This window comes from Desmodus rotundus, chromosome 6 (assembly GCF_022682495.2).
Source record: "Desmodus rotundus isolate HL8 chromosome 6, HLdesRot8A.1, whole genome shotgun sequence".
NCBI lineage: Eukaryota > Metazoa > Chordata > Mammalia > Chiroptera > Phyllostomidae > Desmodus > Desmodus rotundus.
In genome coordinates this window covers 111,650,806-111,669,085 of record NC_071392.1, presented here as the reverse complement: position 1 = coordinate 111,669,085, position 18,280 = coordinate 111,650,806, and the positions used below count along the sequence as shown (strand labels likewise).

The window sequence follows — 18,280 nt, the reverse complement described above, 5'->3', positions numbered from 1 at the left end:
CTTAGCTTTTGGTGGTTGCCAGCAATCCTTGGAGTTCCTTGATTTGTAGACACATCACTCTAGTCTCTGCCTCCATCTTCCCATCACCTTCTTCTCTGTGTCCCTGTGGGTCTTTACTTTTCCTTATGAGGATGCCAGTCATCAGGTGTAGGGCCCACTCTGAATTCAGGATGCATTAGTTTGAGATCCCTGACTGTATCTGCAAAGACCCTCTGTCCAAATAAGGGCATAATCTGAGGTTCTAGGTAGACATGAATTTTTGGGAGGATACTTATTCAACCCACTTCACCATCCTTTGCTACTCTTTTGCAAATGTCATTTCTGTCATCTATCAAATTTTCATACGAGTGTATGTGTGGGCAGAATAATCATTTTATAATGCAAATCCCTGATGAAATGCCTATCCATATTTCATGAGGTAGTCATCCTTAATCCTTACAACAGTTCTATGAGGTAGGTGCTACTATAATCACTAAGTCATGCTAAATTATGATACGATAACAAACAACCCCCGATTCTCAGTGGCTTAAAACACAGTTTGCTCCTCGCGTTACACATCAAGGGCTGTGGGGCAGCTGTGGATTGGCTGCAGTTCTGTTCTGTGTCTTTTCACTCCAGGATCCAGGCTGAGGGCACAGCTCCTGTCCAGGACATGCCATTCCAGTGGCAGAGATAAGAGAATGTGACTCTAGACTGAAACATTCAATGGTTCCTCAAGTTTCTGCTTAGACCTGTATATATCTCTCTGGCCCAAATTTCACTGGCCAAAGTAAGTCATGTTGTTAAGCCTGACACTGGGCTGGGGAAGTGAGCTCCTTCCTCTGGAGGGTACTGAAGTTGCGTGGCAACTGGCTAGAATGTTTACTCTTAGTGAGAAGGGGGGAACAAATAATGGGGAATAATAATATCTCTACCACAGGGGCTAAGTAACTTGCCCCAGGTCAAACAGCTGAGGGACAGACTCAGACGGTCTTTTTCCTAAGCCATAGTACATTCCTTGGCTCCCTATTGCCTGCTAAATTGAGTCTAAATATATGTAAGCTTTAGGGCTTCTGCATGTACATTCCTGCAGCCTGGAGTGCCCCTCTATTGCCTCTTCATGCTCAACTTACTCTTTAAGACTGCATTCTGATCTGATCTCAACTCCTTAGAGAGTGTTTCTCCCTGAAATTACTCACCATGTACTTCCATCATTCTTTATAAGTATATATCACTTCCTACTTACTGTCTTATTCCCTCTGAAGGGTGAGGATGCACTCTATATGCCATGTGTCCTCTGCCCCCAAGGCCTTGCACAGGGTTCTCTAAATGTTTGCAGAATTTGGGGATGAGATGGGTAGGGGAGCATGAGGTGCAATTGGGCTGTGCTCCTGGGGACGAGAACACTTGGCCTACTTTTCCACCCCTCTAAACTAAGCTTAGCACCTGCTTTCCGGTTTCTGGCAGGTCAGCTCCCTGTGACTCACTGTGTAAGCTTTCAGCCCTGTCACCTCTAGGACTGGGATGCATGTGCTGGTGGGGGGTGGGGAGAAGGTAGGAATTAACTTTTGCCTTTCAGAAATCCTTCCCTATTTTGTTCCAGGAGTAGGACAAGTAAAAGTCCTTCCTTAAGTGGGCTGGGCATCAGACCAGGAGGACTAGGGAGGCCCTGGAAGGTCAGGGGGAGAATGAAAGCACTACTGGGGTGCAGGACAGCAGCAGAGAACTGGAAAAAGTACTGAACTGCACATTGAAGACTTGACTAACTTGTCCAAGTTTAACATCTCTGAGTTCTAGTTTCCCCAGCTGTAAATTGGATACTATACCAATCTTATTCTCCTCCCCAAGTTGTTGGAAAAATCCATAGTAAAATGCTGGGAGCCTTTGGGAATGCAGCCTTGAAAGCACATAGGCTTGTATTGGGACCCCATCCCAAGCTCTGTGACTGGGAAAATTGTACATCTCCACCAGCCACAGTGTTCTAGTCTGGAAAGTGGGGATGATAGTTATAGCTACCTCCCAGAATGAGAAAACTCTGTCACTAAAGTGCTTAGCATACAGTGCTCAATAATATTGGCCGTTTTCATATGAGACAATAATATTGTTATTAAGGGAAAGGCAACACCAGGTGTCATTTGTGAACATTGAAAGGAAGGGGAAGGAATCTAACTTTCCTAGAACTGGTAGCTTTCCCTAGACAAGTATGGGGTGTGGCTCAGAGGAATGAGGAAGCAGTTCATGAGGTGACAGCACACAGAACACTGCTTGTCCTCACAGAGCTTGGGGGAGGGGTAGAGTGGCGAGGTGACCCTCCCAAAGATCAGAGGTCCTTAGCCCCTATCCCTCCCCTACAGATGCACTGACTCCTTTTTGTCCCTTCCTACCAATCTAGTTGCCAAGTCCTAGGGAGGTGGCCTTGATAATAATAATAGTCACGAGGCCAATGATATTGTTCCTTTGAAGCTATTTAAGTCAGTCTAGTACATTATCTCAGTTATCCTTCATAATCTCTCTCCCATAAACAGAATCCAGAGTTAGAAGAGGCTTGGAGATTATTGTGCATTTCACAGATGGGGAAACTGAAATCCAGAGAAGAGACGGGATTTATCTGAGACCATACAGTAAGCTCATGGCAGAAGCAGGGCTGGAACCTGTAGCTCCTGACTCCCACCCAGCCTGGGAGCAGTGCTCCTGCTGCCTCATACCAGTCCTTGGTTTTCCATCCCCGCGGCCCCCCAGCTTATTCTCTTATTTGCTGGACCACTGCAGTAGTTCCTAATTGGTCCACCCTGCCTCTGTTCCCTCCACATCAATTCATTCTATACATAGAGCCAGATAACTGCAAGCATGGCCTTGACTTTGTGTTTTCCTTCCTAATAGAACTTGCCCATTTTTCTTTTTCTTTCTTTCTTTTTTTCATATTCTTGCCTGAGGATATGTTTTTTAAATTTAATTGATTTTAGAGAGAGAGGAAGGAAGGGCGGCAGAGAGAGAGAGACAAACATTGGTGTGAGACAGAAGCATCCATAGGCTGCCTCCCATATGCTCCCCAACTGGGGATTGAACCTGCAACCTTTTGGTGCACCAGATGATGCTCCAACCAACTGAACCACCCAGCCAAGGCAGAACTTGCTCATTTTTCATCTTGAAAGGTCATCTGATTCCTGGTTCAGCCTCCAAATGAAGACTGTCTTTCTTTAAATACATCTATTGGCAGGAAGTTCACCACCCCCAAGGTGGCCTGTTCCATTCTTGGACAGCTTTGACTATTAGAGAGTTCTTTAGTGTAAGCTGACATTGTCCTCCCGGATGTCTACCTACTGGAGCCAAGTGGGATTTTTCACATCCATTTGTTAGCAAATTTGTAGTCAATGTTTAATAAGGACCAGGTCCTGGGTGGACTAGGTGCTGAGGAAAAGAGTGTGGCTTAGGGAGTTGCAGGATGTTTTATTTTATTAGACCTAAATGACAAGAAACAAATCTCATCTTCTGTATGACAGCCCTTCAGATGTTTGGAGACATACACTATATCCTCCTTGTGCTTTCTCCTCTCCAAGCTGTTTAACTCATTCACCACACAGCATGGCATCCAACCTTCTGGTCTCCTTCTCTGGGCTTGCCCTAGTGCGGCAGTGCACCCCTCGGAGTGTGGGGCCCAGAGCTGAAGCCTGTGGTCCAGCTGCAATGGGCAGGGCAGCACAGAGCCTCCAGGGAGGTTAGCCATAGAGGTCCAACCCCTGGTTTCTGTTGATACAGCATCTCGTGTTCACTTTTCCCTCTTCCTTCCCTTTTTCCTTTCCTCTTTCCCTCCCTTCCTTCTTTTTCTTCTTCTTTTTACTTTTCAGCCACATTGCATTGTTGAGCTTGAGGTCAACTCAAACCTTTATGTCATTTTCCCTGAAACTGCTCTTATCTAGTGTCTTTCTATCCTTTATTTTGGACCCTTGATTGTTTAGAACTGTGCTATCCGATGTGGCAGCCACAGCCCCGTGTGGCAATTTACATTTAAAAAATTTAAAATGAAATGCAATTATTTTAGTTTCTTAGTTATACCAGCCACATGTCAATGCTCAACAGCCACAGGTGGCTAGGCTACTATTTCAGACAATGCAGATTCAGGACAGTTTCCAACATCACAGAAAGTCCTATGGGACTTGCTCTGGTTTGGACTGAAGGGCAGGAGTTTACATTTATCCTGTGTAGCACTTCATCTTGTCAGTGCCTGCTCAGCCCCAAAGCTGCTGAGATCTTCTGGAAACGAATTTTGGTGTCCAGAGGGTTTGCTGGCCATCCCAACTTCATGACAGCTGTAGATTTGATTAGTGTTTCAGGCCTTCCTCTGCTTCATGTATAACCACTGATAAAAGTGCCCAGCAGAGCAAAGAGAGCTGCAGCCCAGCACTCTGGCCTCACGTGGCAGCTATGCTGTAGTTTAACCAGCCAGGCCACATACCAGGTCCTGTGTGCTGGACACCGGCGATGCACAGAGAGACAGAAGATGGCAAGTAGAGAGAGTGCTGCTGTGGTGGGGATTCTGGTCATTTAAACAATTGCCTCAAATTCAGGGCTGCTCCTGTCTGTCTTTCGGTAGTTCAGACAGTGCAGGCTTGGGAATCAGCTTCCAGGGTTTGGATCTTAGCTCTGCCACTTTCCAAGCTACGTAGTGTCTTTGTGTTTTAGTTTCCTGATGTATAAAGTGGGGATAAGACTAACCTCTTTCCCACAGTGTTATTGTGGGATTAAATGAGTCAGTGTAAGTGAAACTCTTACAACAGCGCCTGGAATACAGCAAGCGCTCCAAACACACTAGTTTTATTATTCATTATAATTCCTCCAGCCCCCAGGCCACGCTCAGTCCTGCCCTGCTGCCTCAGCTCCCTCAGTTCTGCCCTCTCCTAGTTTGTAGAAGCCCCTCCTTGATTTTTTTTTTTTTTTGCTCTCAGCTGCTCACTTGGCACTTAGTACCTGTACTGGAGGGAGGAGTGCAGTAAACTTCGATAATTGTTGGACTATATTGGCTCTGTGCTGCCTGGTGGAGAGACCTAAGACAAGCTTCTCATCTGGAAAGTGGGGATAATCAGCTGCTACATAGGGCCACGGTCAGGATTAAGAGAGACAAAAGTAGTTGAAAGTTCCAGCACTTAAGTAGGCCTTTTCTTACCTCCTGACTTCCAGTAAAACCCAGGAAGGTGCATGCGGGACACTTACTCCCCACCCCCCGTCCCCTTGCTTTATTTAGTGCCCAACAATGGAGGCCAGGCTCATTATTCCCTGCATTTCTGGAGGGCTCTGCACTTCCCAGGAGCTCTGGGGGCAGGAATTCTCTCGGTTTCTTCATCTGTGGAATGGGGACAACTAATCTGTGCCCCACCTTCTCCCGCTGCTCTTTCGGGCTTGCCGAACTTGGGTTAGTTCCTCCCTTCCTGAAAGAGCGCCTACAAGGGCTGTGGTGGTGATTTAGAAAAGCTCTTTACTTTGGGTGTGCCAGCGCCTGTAGAGGGTGGGCGTCGGGTCCAGAGCCAGAGGCCAGCGCTTAGAGAGCCTCCAGAGGGTCCAGAGGTATTGCTACCTAAGAGGGGGCTGGAATGCGTGGTGTGGTCTTCCGAGAGCTCCCGCCACAGAAACAATGGGAGGGCAGTGGGGAAGCTGGTGGGCGTCGGCCAGGTCCCGGCTGGAGGTGTTGGAGGCCAGCGAGCTCGGCGCCTGGCCGCGGGGTTAGCCCGGGGCACCGGGCCCAGAGCCGAGGAGTCCCAGCCAGGGAAAACCGAGGTCGGAGCTGGCGGAGACCTGGGAGGAGGTGGGGGTGGGGCCCGAGCCCACCAGCTGGGACAGAGAGGGCGACGAGGCCCGGGGTTGGGGTCTTTACTTCCTTGCCCCGCCGCTGGCCCCCGGCCTCTGAGCACGGCAGCGGCTCAGGTAGGCGCCGGGCGCGGGGCCCACGTGGGGAAGCGGGCGGCGGGCCACCAGCGCCAGGCTGGCTCGCGGGGCTCAGCCCCCTCCCCTCCTCTCCTCCCCTGGACGACGCGGCTCCTCCCGACGCGGCTCCCGCGGCTTCAGCGCTCCCCTGGCTGTTCGCAGCTCGCCGCCACTCCTCCATCGCCAGCTCGCGGCTGCCCGGGCGGCTGGGATCGCCGCCACCTCCGCGGGCGAGCCGGCCCGGGGCGGGGTAGGGTGGACAGGGGAGACTGGGTGTAGGGGGCGGGCGGGCGGGGAGGGGGCTGAGTGCTGTGGGAGGGAGTGAGGGCGCGAGCGAGCGAGCGGGGCTTTTCTGCGCAGCTCGAGCGCGCCTCGGAGCCCACCCGGGCGGCCACCGGACGCACGGATCTAGGACAGACAGCGCCGGAAGCCACGCCGCCACCAGGTTAGCCGTCCCCGCTGCCCTCCTCTGGGCCAGACGACCCCGCCGCGGCCCAGCTTGTGTGTGTGTGTGTGTTTTGGAGGTGATCACGGAGGGCTCTAGGCTCGGTCCTGGGTCCTCAGGCACTGACCAGCGGGCGGGCAGACTCCGGGGTTCTGGACGCCACTGGGCAGGGGGCGGGCGCCCCAGGCAGAAGCCCGGCTTTGGTTCGTTTGACCAGATACTGGCACCGGTATGTGTGTCTGGGTCCACGTCGCCGGGTGTGTGTTGGCTGTGAGCGCCCGAGTGTACGTGGGTCAGTGCAAGTGGATGCTCGGTGTGTGCGTGCGTGTGTGCCGGGTGTGCATGTGTGTGCATCAGTGTATGTGCCCCGTGTGTCTCCACGCGCCTGAACTGGGAGAAGGTGTGTGTGCCTGCGTGTGTCTCCGTGAATGTGTCTATGAGAGGGTGTGTCCGAATGTGTAGCTGAGTGTGTGTACATCTTGATGAGGGTGTGTGCCAGTGGCTTTGCTTGTGGCGGGAGCCTGTGACAGGATGTGTGTGTGTGTGTGTGTGTGTGTGTGTGTGTGTTGCTGTGTGAGCGCCAGTGTGACTCCCCGTGTGTGCGCGTGCAAGGTTGGGTGTGCACCCGCGTAGCCCCCGTGTGCGTGTGCGCGGCTTTGTCTCCGCACTGCCGGGAGGAAGAGGTGGGGGCGGCGGCCAAGGCGCTGCTGTCGCAGGGAGCCGGGCACCTGGCCGGGGCAGTGGGTGGCAAGGGCCACGGGAGCATCCTTGGGGGGCGGAGACGCCCTGGTAGCAGGTGGGCAGCCACACCCTGGGGGCATGAGGGAGCGTGGCTGACAGCGGGAGCCCGCACACCGGGTCGAGCTGGAGCGGAGGGCGTGTCCTGCCCGAAGCCCAGTGTGTATGGGGTGTGGGTGTGGGGTGGTGGTGGTGGCAGCAGCAGCGACAGTGGGCCCCAGGCTGGTGTCCCAGTCGATTCAGGAATCCATTTCCTGTCTTGGAGCTGGGACCGTCATTCAGGGCCAGACTGGCCTGGCCAGGTCAACCACACTCCCCTCTCACCCCGGCACTGAGAGTAGAGCCACATCTTAGGTTCCCTGAAAGGAGGAGGGAGGACCACTCTTTTAAAGGGCCAGCGCCAACCCCCACCCCCACCCCCACCCCCACCCCCGCCAGGAATCCCCCCTCAGGAGACCTGCACTTTAAGAGAGGTCTCTGGTGTGTAAGTACCCCTTTCCCCATTGATGCAGTGCATGCATTTCTAGATCTATAGTCTGTGTGCATGTGTGTGTTCTGTGTATTTCTTATGCGTTTTTGTGCTTAGGTATGGTTTATCAGTGAACAGTGAATGATGTATTTCTTGATGCATATGTGTTTTTATAAATTCTGGTATATTTGTTTTTATTTACGTCTATCTGATTGTATATTAGTGAGACTGTGCATGTGCATTTGCAAGAGAAGTGGCATTTTGCTGCCAACTGGAATAGGATAGAAAAATTTTGTTCAGGGCCACTCTAGTTTAGAAAAAACTGGGTAGAAAGGTGGTAGGTAGATTGGGGTAAGACTGGATACAAGGATAGAGAGAAACAGAGACTCTTATGGGAGGGAGGAGTTATTCTGAAAGTATATTCAAGTGCAAGAATCCTCCCTTCACTTCCAGTTCTTTTTCCCTGTAACTTCACCTCCCCCTCTGCTGCCTGGTTTGCCAGGATAAAGTGCACAGGATTTGGAGTGTAAAAGGGAGAGAGCTGGGAGTGTGAAAGGAAGGAGGGTGATGGGTGATAGGATTGGAGGCCAACAGCAGATTTCTGCAATTCTTAAAATGTTTCCCTGCCCAAGGCAGCAGAAGCTGGGAAAACCTGAGCTTGTCCCCTTCCCCGAATTCCTTTCCCAGGATGAGAAAGGCCTGGAGATCAGGAGCCCTGGCATCTGAGCAACCAGTCTCTCTTTGACTTTGGTCAAAACCTGTATGCGTTTCCCTGTTCACTTAATACATTTTTAGTGGGCTTCTCTTATGTCAGCCTAAACACCCTAAGCCTCAGTTTCCTTGGCTGAGAAGCTATTAGGCTGGATTCTGGGATTTTTGAGGCCCCTTCTCTTTCTCAGAGTGCCAGAGTTTGTCTGATTTTCACCCAGATTTAGGAATCTACCCTTTTAGCCCCCGAGGATCCTGGCTATGGTCTCCACTCCCTCTGCCCCCAGCCCCCATATACTCTAGTCCAGAGCAGTTGTTCTCAGCGTATGGTCACCCCATCAGCAGCAGCAGGATCACCTGGGATCTTTTTTAGGCAGGTAAATTCTTGGGCCTCATGCCAGACCTACTGAATCGATAACTCTGGTGGTGCAGCCCAGCAGTCGGTTTTAACAGACACAGGTGATTCTGGGGTACTCTAGAGCTGAAGAGAAGTGCAGACGGAGAGCCAGAACCTCCTATCGGCTGAAACACCTGGAAGGCCGCCCCTGCTTCCTCCCACACACATACCTGAAGTAGCCCGCAACCCTAACCTGGCAGATAGCGGTACTGGTTTCAAGTCCCAGGTCTTCCTTGTGATCTTCACTCCTTCACTGAATCATGGAATGACTCATTGACAGTGTCTGCGCTGGGCCAGGTCCTAGATAAGAGGTTTCCAGCTCTGCTCAGTTTCTTCACTCCTTACCTTGACCTACAAGACCTGTAGGATGGAGTCTCTGTCTACCCCTCTGGAAACCAGCCACTCTGGCCTTCTTTTAGTTCATCAAGGCAACAGGAATTCTCTTGCCTCTGGGATTTTGCACACACTGTTCCCTCTGTCTAGTGCACTCTTTCCCTGCTTCTTATCTTTGTTAACTCCCACTCTTCAGATTTCAGCCCAAGAGTCACTTTCTCAGGTCACGCTGGGCTTCACCAACTCCCTAGGCTAAGTCTGTTTTTTCTGTTATACATTCTTAGAGCTTCCTGTATTTTATAGTACTTATGAGAGTTTGTAATTATACATGAACTTGTTCGTCTCCTCTCACTGGATTGCAAATACCATCTGGGCAGGAACTTGATTATCAGCCTTTTAATGCCCCCAGTCAGTGCCTGGCTTATGATTGGTGTTCAATAAATTTCTTGAATGAATACCTTTATAGAATGGGAGACAGTACTAAATGATACCCCATTTTTTTTCTCAAGCCCTGACATTGTAATATCTAAACAGGCCTCAGATGTTTTTGAAGCACATTTTATCTGTCTCTTTGCTGCATCTCGTGGCCATAGATTTGAGCCCTCACTGTGCCCAGGCCCATGCTGAGTTCTGTTCAGGGAAGGCAGGAGAAAGCTGTTCAGGAGATATAGCCCAGCTTGTTTTCTGTGTCCTCCTGGATTAGGATCCTGCAAGAATGGGAAGAGGAAGGGCAGTGAGTTAAGGAATCCAAAGATTAGGGGCCCTGCCTTGTTACTGACTGCGGACAAGTCACTTTTCCTTTCTTGCTTATTTCTTCTTTTGTAAAATGAGGGTATTGCGATGGACTGAACACATAGTATTGGTTACTAGCACTGGCTCTAGAGTCATTTGGGCTTTGCTACATGCTCTTTGGGTGACCTTGGCCAAGTGACCTTATCTCTTCATTTCCTCACTGCGAAACAGGACCAATGATCGTATCTGTTTTGTAGCATTGTTTTGAGAACAAAATGAGGTAAGATACAAGGAATGCTTTTCACAGTGCTAAGGACATAGTAAACATTTGGTAAATGTTAACGATTATTACCATTATGTCTGCTCCACAATTCAGTTCAACATTCTTGAATGCCTTTGCCAATCCTAAGCCTAACAGAAATAGAAATGAATACAAGTGTTCACAGGTTAGGCATGGGAGCAGAGAGGTAAACATGTACGGTGTACAAGGTGCCAGGATGTGGCCGTTCGTGGAGAAAAAACCTTCATGGAGGAGAGAGGTGGTTTATTGGAGCTGGGTTTTATCTTCCGGGTAGTTGGAGCAACATGTGCAAAGGCACTATGGCTTATTAGGGTAAATCCAAATAGTTCCATGTGGTTGGAGAAGGTGGTGAGTGATAGGGATGGGTGGGGTAAGTGGCTGGATATAAGAGGAAGGTTGGGGCCAGTCTGTCACAGGCTGAAAATCTTGACCTACAGGTGGTGGGGAATAAAGGAAGAGCCTAAAGCTAGCCAGGAAGGGTCAGATTTGCATTTCAAAAACACAGCTTTGCAGGTGTCTTTAGAGGATGGCTTGTGTGGATATAGGGATAGGGGTGGGGGCAGAGACTACTGACCAGGAGACCAGGTTCGGAGGGTGTTTGTCTACCTGATGGAAGGGCCCAGTGTGGTGGATAGAGACCTCGAACATATAAGAAGCACAACGGATGGACTTCAGGCCAGTCTGGGCCAGGGAGGTGAAGGAGAGATGACAGTGACTTCTCACAGGCCCCCAGGCCTCCATTAACCTCCAAGGCTGATGACTGGGAATCTGAGATTTGGAATGTGAGTTTTTGGTCTGCAGTGGACTCACAGTGTATTAATTTCCTAGGGTTGCTTAACAAGTACCACAATCCAAGTGGCTTGAAAAAGTAGGGACTTATTCTGTCACAGTTCTAGAGCTTGAGGTCAGAAATCAAGATGCTGGCAAGAGCCCAGGCCAGTGGGGCCTAATTGGTTGGAGCGTTGTCCAGTACACTGAAAAGTTGTGGGTTCGATTCTTGGTTGGGGTACTTATCTAGGTTTGGGGTTTGATACCTGGTTGGGGAACCTACAAGAGGCTACCAGTTGATGTTTCTCTGTCCCTCCCCGTCCCCTTCTTCCCTCTCTAAAAGCATGTCCTCCAATGAAGATTAAAAAAAAAAAAAAAAGTCAGCCTTGGCTGGTGTGGCTCAGTGGACTGAGCGCTGGCCTGTGAAACAAAGGGTCGCTGGTTTGATTCCCAGTCAGGGCCCATGCCTGGTTTGTGGGCCAGGCCCCCAGTAGGGGGTGTGTGAGAGACAACCACACATTGATATTTCTCTTCCCCTCTTTCTCCCTCCCTTCCCCTCTCTCTAAAAAACAAAAAATGTCATCAAGTGTGTTTCCTTCTGAAGGCTTTGTTCCATGCCTGTCTCCTAGCTTCTTGTAGGCGCCAGCAATCCTTTGGGCTCCTGGCTTTTAGCAGCATCTACCTTCTGCTGGTTACATGGCTGTCTCTCCTTTCTCCCTGTGTGATTGTGTTGTCTCCTCATATAAGGACACCAGTCATATTGGATTTAGGACCCACCTTAATCCAGTATGACCTCATTTTATTTAACCAATTACATCAGCAAAGACTCTATTTCCTAATAAGGCCACATTGTGAGGTTCTGGGTAGACATGAATTTGGGGGGGAGGGACACGGTTCAACCCAGCACATACAAGAAGATGAAAAGAGTGCAGGTCTTAGAGTCCCACAAGCCCAGGTCCTAATCCAGGCTTTGCAATGGAACAGCCCTGAGCCCTCAAATATAGATCAGTTGTTTGCCTCAGTTTCCTCTTCTGTGAGGTGGGGACAGTAGTGTCTGCAATGTCATGCAGTGGTTGTGCACCTTGGTCATGATGGCAGATGGGAGCAAGCCGCATGAGCTGGCACGAAATAGGCACGTGATACTTACCACTTCCCCTTTGGCTCCCCCTTCTCTGCACTTAGTAGCTGGGACAAGTCACTTCGATCTTGCTTCACTTTTCTTATCTGCCAAATGTGAATAATTACCATCCAGCTCTACCTCTCTCACCAGATTGTGACTCCCAGGGGATAATGAGAAAGCTCTTTGTAAAGTGCTTAAGAGTTTGTTGCTGTGATTTTTAATTATAATCGTCATCATCATAATAGACCTTGGCCATTGCCACATCCACTGCCTTCTCAGCAGAGCCCAGCAGAGCCCACCCCTCTCCTGAGGCAAGCCCTCTTTGCCCCTTTGTGCTCGGAGGTGTCCTGGGAGGCATCGCTGCTGTCGGAGTTGGGAGAACCTCAGAGATGGTCCTTGCCCTCCATTGCCCTCATTAGCCAGAGGAAGGAAACATGCTCTGAGAGAAGTGACCCCTAGAGGGTCACACAGCGGGTCAGTGACGAGTGAAACACGTTGTCTGTGGCTCTTGCTTATAGTCTGAACAGTGCTTTTCTCCCAGTTGCAACTTCAGCCTCAGGAGCAGGAGCTTGGGGCAGGTAGAGGCCTGGAGAGGGCTTAGCACAGGGCCTGGAGGTGAGGACCCAGAGGGGAAGAGTCTTGCTGAGTCAGGACCAGAATCCCAAGCAAGGGGGCCCCTGAATCCTGAGTGAGCAGGCAGTACCTCCACAGGCAGGAGGGGCAGTTAGTCTTGTTCCCTGCCTGGCTTTGGCCCTCTCTGCTTGCTCCAGCCCGAGGAGGCCACCAGGGGCGGGCAGTGCAGCGTGCAGAGCCAGAGCGGAAGTAATCCAAGGCTTCAGTGTCCCTATTGACAGCCAAGGCGGTGCTCTCAGCAGGCAGTGTCCCTCTTAGCCTTGCCTTGGCGGGCCTAGGGAAGGCTCTGGAAGGGAGAGAAGGCTTATCCTGTCTTGGCAGTTTCCCTGAAGTCATCTTCCTTTCCCCTCAGCTGGGGGAGCCAGGCTCCTCCTCACCCCTTGATTTTCCCTTACTTGTCTTGTTCCCGTTCTCAGTTTTCTCTCACTCTTCTGCCTCCCCCTCTACCCTCTCCCCATCTTCTGTCCAGATTAAAGGTCTAAAGATAAAGCCTCCAGACCCAGTTCAGGTGGGTGATTTTAGGGTTGCTTGGGGCCACCTCAGAACTGGAAAGCCTAGTCCTTCTCGGCAGAGGCTCACTGGTAGCTGGTATACAACTGCTTAATTACATTGATCGGCTTACCACGTGCCATATCCCAGGCTCAGCGCCTTCACACCTCTGTCTTTTAATCCTTGCGCCTACCCAGGAAGGTGGAGATTAGCTCCCCATTTTATTAAAGGAGGCTAAGTAACTCGCCCAAGGCCTACCCAGTCCTCAGCCAGCAGGCAGCACAGCTGGGGTTGAAATCTAGATCCATCTAAAGCCAGCAGGTGCTTTTGAGTCTTTCCTACACTGCCCCAGGTGGGGCCTGTGAGAACATTTAGGGGGCCTCAGAGGGATGTGCATTTGTTCAGATTCAGAGAACAAATTCTTGGCTCAGAGAGCAGGGTCTCCAGGCCAGGTCGCCTGTCTCCCAGGCCTGTGTTGTCACCCCCACAGAGACTGACACTGAAGTATCAGCCATGGGGCTGGCCAGGACTCTGAACCCATCTGGTCCTAGGCAGCTGCCCACCTGTGGGACAGACCCTGCATCAGGGGCAGGTGACAGAGCAGGTCTGAAAGCACGTGGCTTATTTCCTAAATATTGTTTTGTTACTCGCCACCTACATTTTTCATAGGTTATCTTGAGTGTTCCAGTTAAATACTTATCACCTGCAGAGGGTGATAGTTTTGTCTCAGAAGGGTGCTTGGGAGTGTGGGGACTTGGTGATCCTCTCTCAGGCTCGGTGATGGGGAGAGGGGGAGGAAGGCAGAGGCTGGAGCCCGGAAACTCAGGTTCAGGAGTATCCTTGTGCTGGAAAGAAAAAGGGAAGGAAGCCAGGGCTGACAGGCTGGAGAGAGGGAAAGAGCCTAGAGGCTGGGTTGATTGGAAACCTCCTCTCACCCTAAGTTCAGCCCAGGAGGCCAGACTCCCTCCCAGGCAGGGCTGCTGATCTTAGAACTGCACTGGAGAGTCTGGGCAGCTGCCACCGGCTTGCTGGGCCTCCACCCGCTTCCACCATGGCCATGCCCATGGTCCGCTTGAGCAGATGGCTCAACCAGAAGGGACCTTGATTAATGAGCAGTGGCTTTAAAACTTTCAGCCACAGAGCCCTCTCTTCATAGGCAGGGAGGCAGATATTCAATATGTGAAAGGAGAGCACCTGGCACCTCCCCCCACCTCTAGGTTCCCTAAGGCAGGGCTCCTCCCGAAACAGCAGAGAGCAGCTTACTAAAAACACTCTCTCCCAGGACTTGCCCAGAGACTCAAACTCACGTGGGCACGTGGTTTGACAGGAGGACCAAACTCACTGCTCCTTAGGTGGGTGGATCTGTGGTGAGGCCCTGGAATCAGCCCATTTTAACAGGTTCCATGCCAAGGTGACTGGGAGACACAGGTTCTCAGATTGTCCTTGGAGAATGCTGATCTCACATGTTTATGAACTTCTGAAATGACACAGTACATACTTTCGAGAGTATGTTTTGATCTCGGGAGAGGATCAAAACATACTCTCAAAACATGGGCACCACCTGACTCTGAGTCACAACCCATAAGACTTTGAAACCGCTGTCTTCAGGGCCATTTTATAGAGTGGGAGCCCAGTGACCGGAGAAGGGTCACCTGGAAGCTCGCGGCAGAGTCAGGTATCATAGACAGATCTCTCCTACCCCTCGGCACATTGCTGGTTTTAAGTGAGGTTGCTGAGGGATTCTGCACCAGTCCCTTTCCCTCTCTGGGCCCCAGTTTTTCCAGGTGTAAAATGAAGGTTGGACAAGACAAGCTCAAGGTTCCATTTAACTTTGATCTGTGGTTCTGGAAGCCAGGTCTCCTGGTACCCAATTTATATTCTTTGCCCTTTTTCTTGCTGCTTCCCCAGCTTCACCCCCCTCCAATGGGACCACCCTGCTTCTTTTAGTGTCTTCCATCTTCAGAAATTTCCTACAGAGCCCAGATTCCAGCCTGTTGAGGTCCTCCTGTCAAACCACGTGCCCAGATGCTCAGCCTTCTCCCTCTTCCCGTTCCCGTTCACCATAAATAAGTCTGGTGCCTGTGAGTCTGGGGACGCTCAAGGTGGCCTCTCTTCCGAGCCGGACACCTGGGGCCAGTGCCAAGGGGAGGGGTTTGGAGAATGTGTCTCCTGAGGTTCCTGGGACACACCCAGTGCTTACCTGTGTCTTTGCCACAGGTCCCTGGGTTCCTCCCTGCCAAGAATGCCACCCCCCTTCCTGCAATCACTGTTGAAATCCTGTCTGTGTTTTCAAGGCTCAGCTTAGGTACCAACCTCTGCCCCACAAAGTCTTGTGAGCCCTCCCATCCCCACCCCTACAATGAGAATTTGTCTTTTCCTCCTCTGCATTCTCTTAGCACCTTATCTGTTTTGTTTTGTTTTTTCTGGGGACAAGTTCTGCTTGGCCTTCACTTTATCCTGGGACATGGTTTGTTTCTCTTCCTAGATTGTGAACCCTAGGACTTCTCACACCTTATTGTTTTTCTCCCCAGCATTTAGCATAGAGTTTTGCACAGAGCAGGAGCTTAATAGAAGGCCGTTAAGTTCTATTTGCAGAACCTGCCTCTGGTCCTGGTGGGGCTGGGTTGAGCCCCTGTGGCCCCTCACTGGCAGGCCATGGCTTTCACATATCTCTTCCTTTATTTGTGGATTGGAGGAGGCCAAGTAGGGCAGTGGGTAAGAACTTAAATTCCAGTCTTGACCCTGCCATTGCCTGGCTGTGTGACCTTGGGCAAGTCACTTCCCTTCTTTGAGTCTCAGTTTCCTCAGCTTAAAACAGAGGGGCAGGGATGACAAATCTGTTGGGGACTTGGGAGGATTAACTGAAATGATGTGTGTAAAATGCTGAGATCTGAGCATGATAACAAACAGTCAGTAAATGGTTATACTGCATTATTTTTCAGTTACTGGTTGTTGTTATTGGTGTTCCGGCAGACACATACTGTGTTATGAGCATGGTGCTGGGGGGTGAGAGTCAGAGACAGAGAAATCATTGCAGGAGTTCTTGGAGCCAAGGGTCTGAAGGTCAAGTAGGGATTGTTAGACTCTGTTACAGAGAGTAGCATCTGGCGGAGACATGGCTGAGTGAGTTGAGGCAAGGAGACAGGTATTCCCGAGGAGGTGAAGGAGGGGTCTCCAGCCTGGAGATGGGGAAGTGGGGCACATATGTGGAGAGCTGTAGGAAGAATGCAGGAAAGAGCAGAGTGGAAACAGAGTCAGCTCCAGAATCTCCATAGAGAAGGGGCATAGGCTCAGCACCCCAAATGGAGGGGGAGCTTCAAGCTTTGTTTTGCTAAGAAAAATTTGGGGGATTGATGATGCCACCATGAGAATGAGAGAGAGAGAAGACTGGAAAGGCAGGGCAGAAAAATTATGGCCTTGTGGAGGAGGCAGTGGGGACCAGTGATCAGGGAGGGCCTTTGTCCCTCTGCCCAGGCTTGAGCTGAGCTGAGAAGGGTTGGGGGCAGGCTCTCTAGGCCCAGGTCCCTGCAGGCTCACCATGGGGTCTGTTCCATAATAACAGGGCAGCCTGCTTACCTGGCCAAGGTGGAAGTCTGAGCTCTGTTCTGTCTGAAGTTAAACTGATCCCAGAAATATCAGACTAAATATCAGAGTTGGCCTGCAGGAGAAGCCACTCCCTGCTTCCACCCTCTTCACCCCCATGCTACACAGCTGGGAAGCAGAGGCTCAGAAGGGGGAGCCTGCCTGAGTGAACTGGCCACAGTTTGTTCAGTGTCCGCCCCAGGTGGGCTTTGGACCTAGGCCTGTGTTAGAGTTTGGGTCTAAAGGGTGAGGAGGGGGCCAGGGAACCCAAGGAGGGGTGTAAATGACAAGCAAATGTCAGATTGGGAACATTCCGTTGCCAGGGTATGAGTGTGTGCGTGCGCGTGTGCGCGCGTGTGTGTGTTTGGCGGGGCGTGTGATCCCAGGTGAGTGGGATGTGAGGGGGCTGGAGCCATCATCATTCCAGGCTTTCCTTCCCAGAAAGGAAAAAGGGCCACATCGGCGGGAGCCAGGGGAATACTGAGATGCAGGGGAGTTCAGGGAGTGGCCTGGGAAGAGGAGCCTGTTGCCAGGCAGTCAGAGACACATGGTGTTACAGTGGCACAGAGCATCTCAGCATCTGCAAGCTTGGCCCTGTGTAGCCCTGTGTGGGTACCATAATAGTATCGCCCCCATTCTATGGGAGAAAAAATGCAGGCTCCAAAGGTCGTAGCTAGGAAGAGCAGAGCCAGTGCTGGGGGACTTCAAAGCCATGTTCCTGGCAGGCCCCAGATGGCTACCATTCCATTCCTCAGCCCAGCGTGGTCTTAGTGAGGACCTGCAGTCAGAGGGGTCAGGGAGGTGGCCTGCCTAGGGCACACCACCTTTTGCCTTTCTGAACTTCTCCATCAGTCTGCCCATCTATCTGGCCTGTTTCATTCAAACAAAGCCCCTTTGTTTGTTAATTAATAATATTTATGGAGCCCTGGCTAGGTGGTTTGATTGGCTGGAGCGTCATCCCGTATACCAAAAGGTTGAGGGTTTGATTCCCGGTCAGGGAACTTTACCTAGGTTGTGGGTTCTATCCTCAGTTGGCAGTATACAGGAGGCAACCAATCAATGTTTCTCTCTCTCTGCCCCCCTCCCTTGCTTCCTCTCTGTCTATAACCAATAAAAACATATCCTCAGGTGAGGATTAGAAAATGTATATATTTATTTCTGAGCACCTACTATGTGCCAGGTCCACCACCCTGACCTTATGGAACTTATGCCTGAGCGTGAGGCCTGTCCGATGTTGGAAGGATATGCTGGGGAGGGTGTGGTGAGGGAGTTCACTAACCACCGCTTTCTCCCTTCACATCTTCTAGCCCTTTCCCCTCTATCTCCTTCCAAGTCCCTCTTCCCCCATGGGGCTTTTTGCTGGAACTATTTCCTGCTGAAATGGAACTCAGAGTTAATTGTTAAACCTAATGGCTGGGGAGAGTTTCACCCGGCTGGGCTGTGTGCTAGCTGAGCTCCCCAGGAGAGGGGCGGGGCCACCCAGGTTTTTCTGGCCTGTACCTGCCACCTATTCCCTACTCTGGAATCTGTCTCCAGAACCTGTTCCTCCCTCCTTCTAGTGGGAGGGTTGCCTTTTGGACCCTTTCCCTGGACTCCAGCTGAGGTGACCCTGGAGGTGAGTACTGGCTCTGGCCCTGGTCCAAGGGCCTCTGGGTGAGACATGGCACCTA

At 51.1% G+C, this 18,280-nt stretch overlaps 1 protein-coding gene across 6 annotated transcripts in view; it reads left to right on the top strand.

Moving 5' to 3' along the window:
- The first annotated feature begins 5,412 nt into the window (after positions 1 to 5,412).
- The window catches only part of EPB41L1 (erythrocyte membrane protein band 4.1 like 1), a 115,772-nt gene continuing 102,904 nt past the window's right edge, over positions 5,413 to 18,280 (top strand). For 2 of the 6 annotated variants that reach the window (XM_045194950.3, XM_045194949.3), the window contains exon 1: positions 5,423 to 5,538. The gene's annotated coding sequence lies outside the window, so the exon portion shown is untranslated. Of the gene's footprint in view, positions 5,539 to 5,753; positions 5,777 to 5,908; positions 6,146 to 6,255; positions 6,341 to 18,280 lie in introns of those variants that run through there. The other 4 variants (XM_071221760.1, XM_053927445.1, XM_045194952.3 and 1 more) reach the window with 4 other exon arrangements.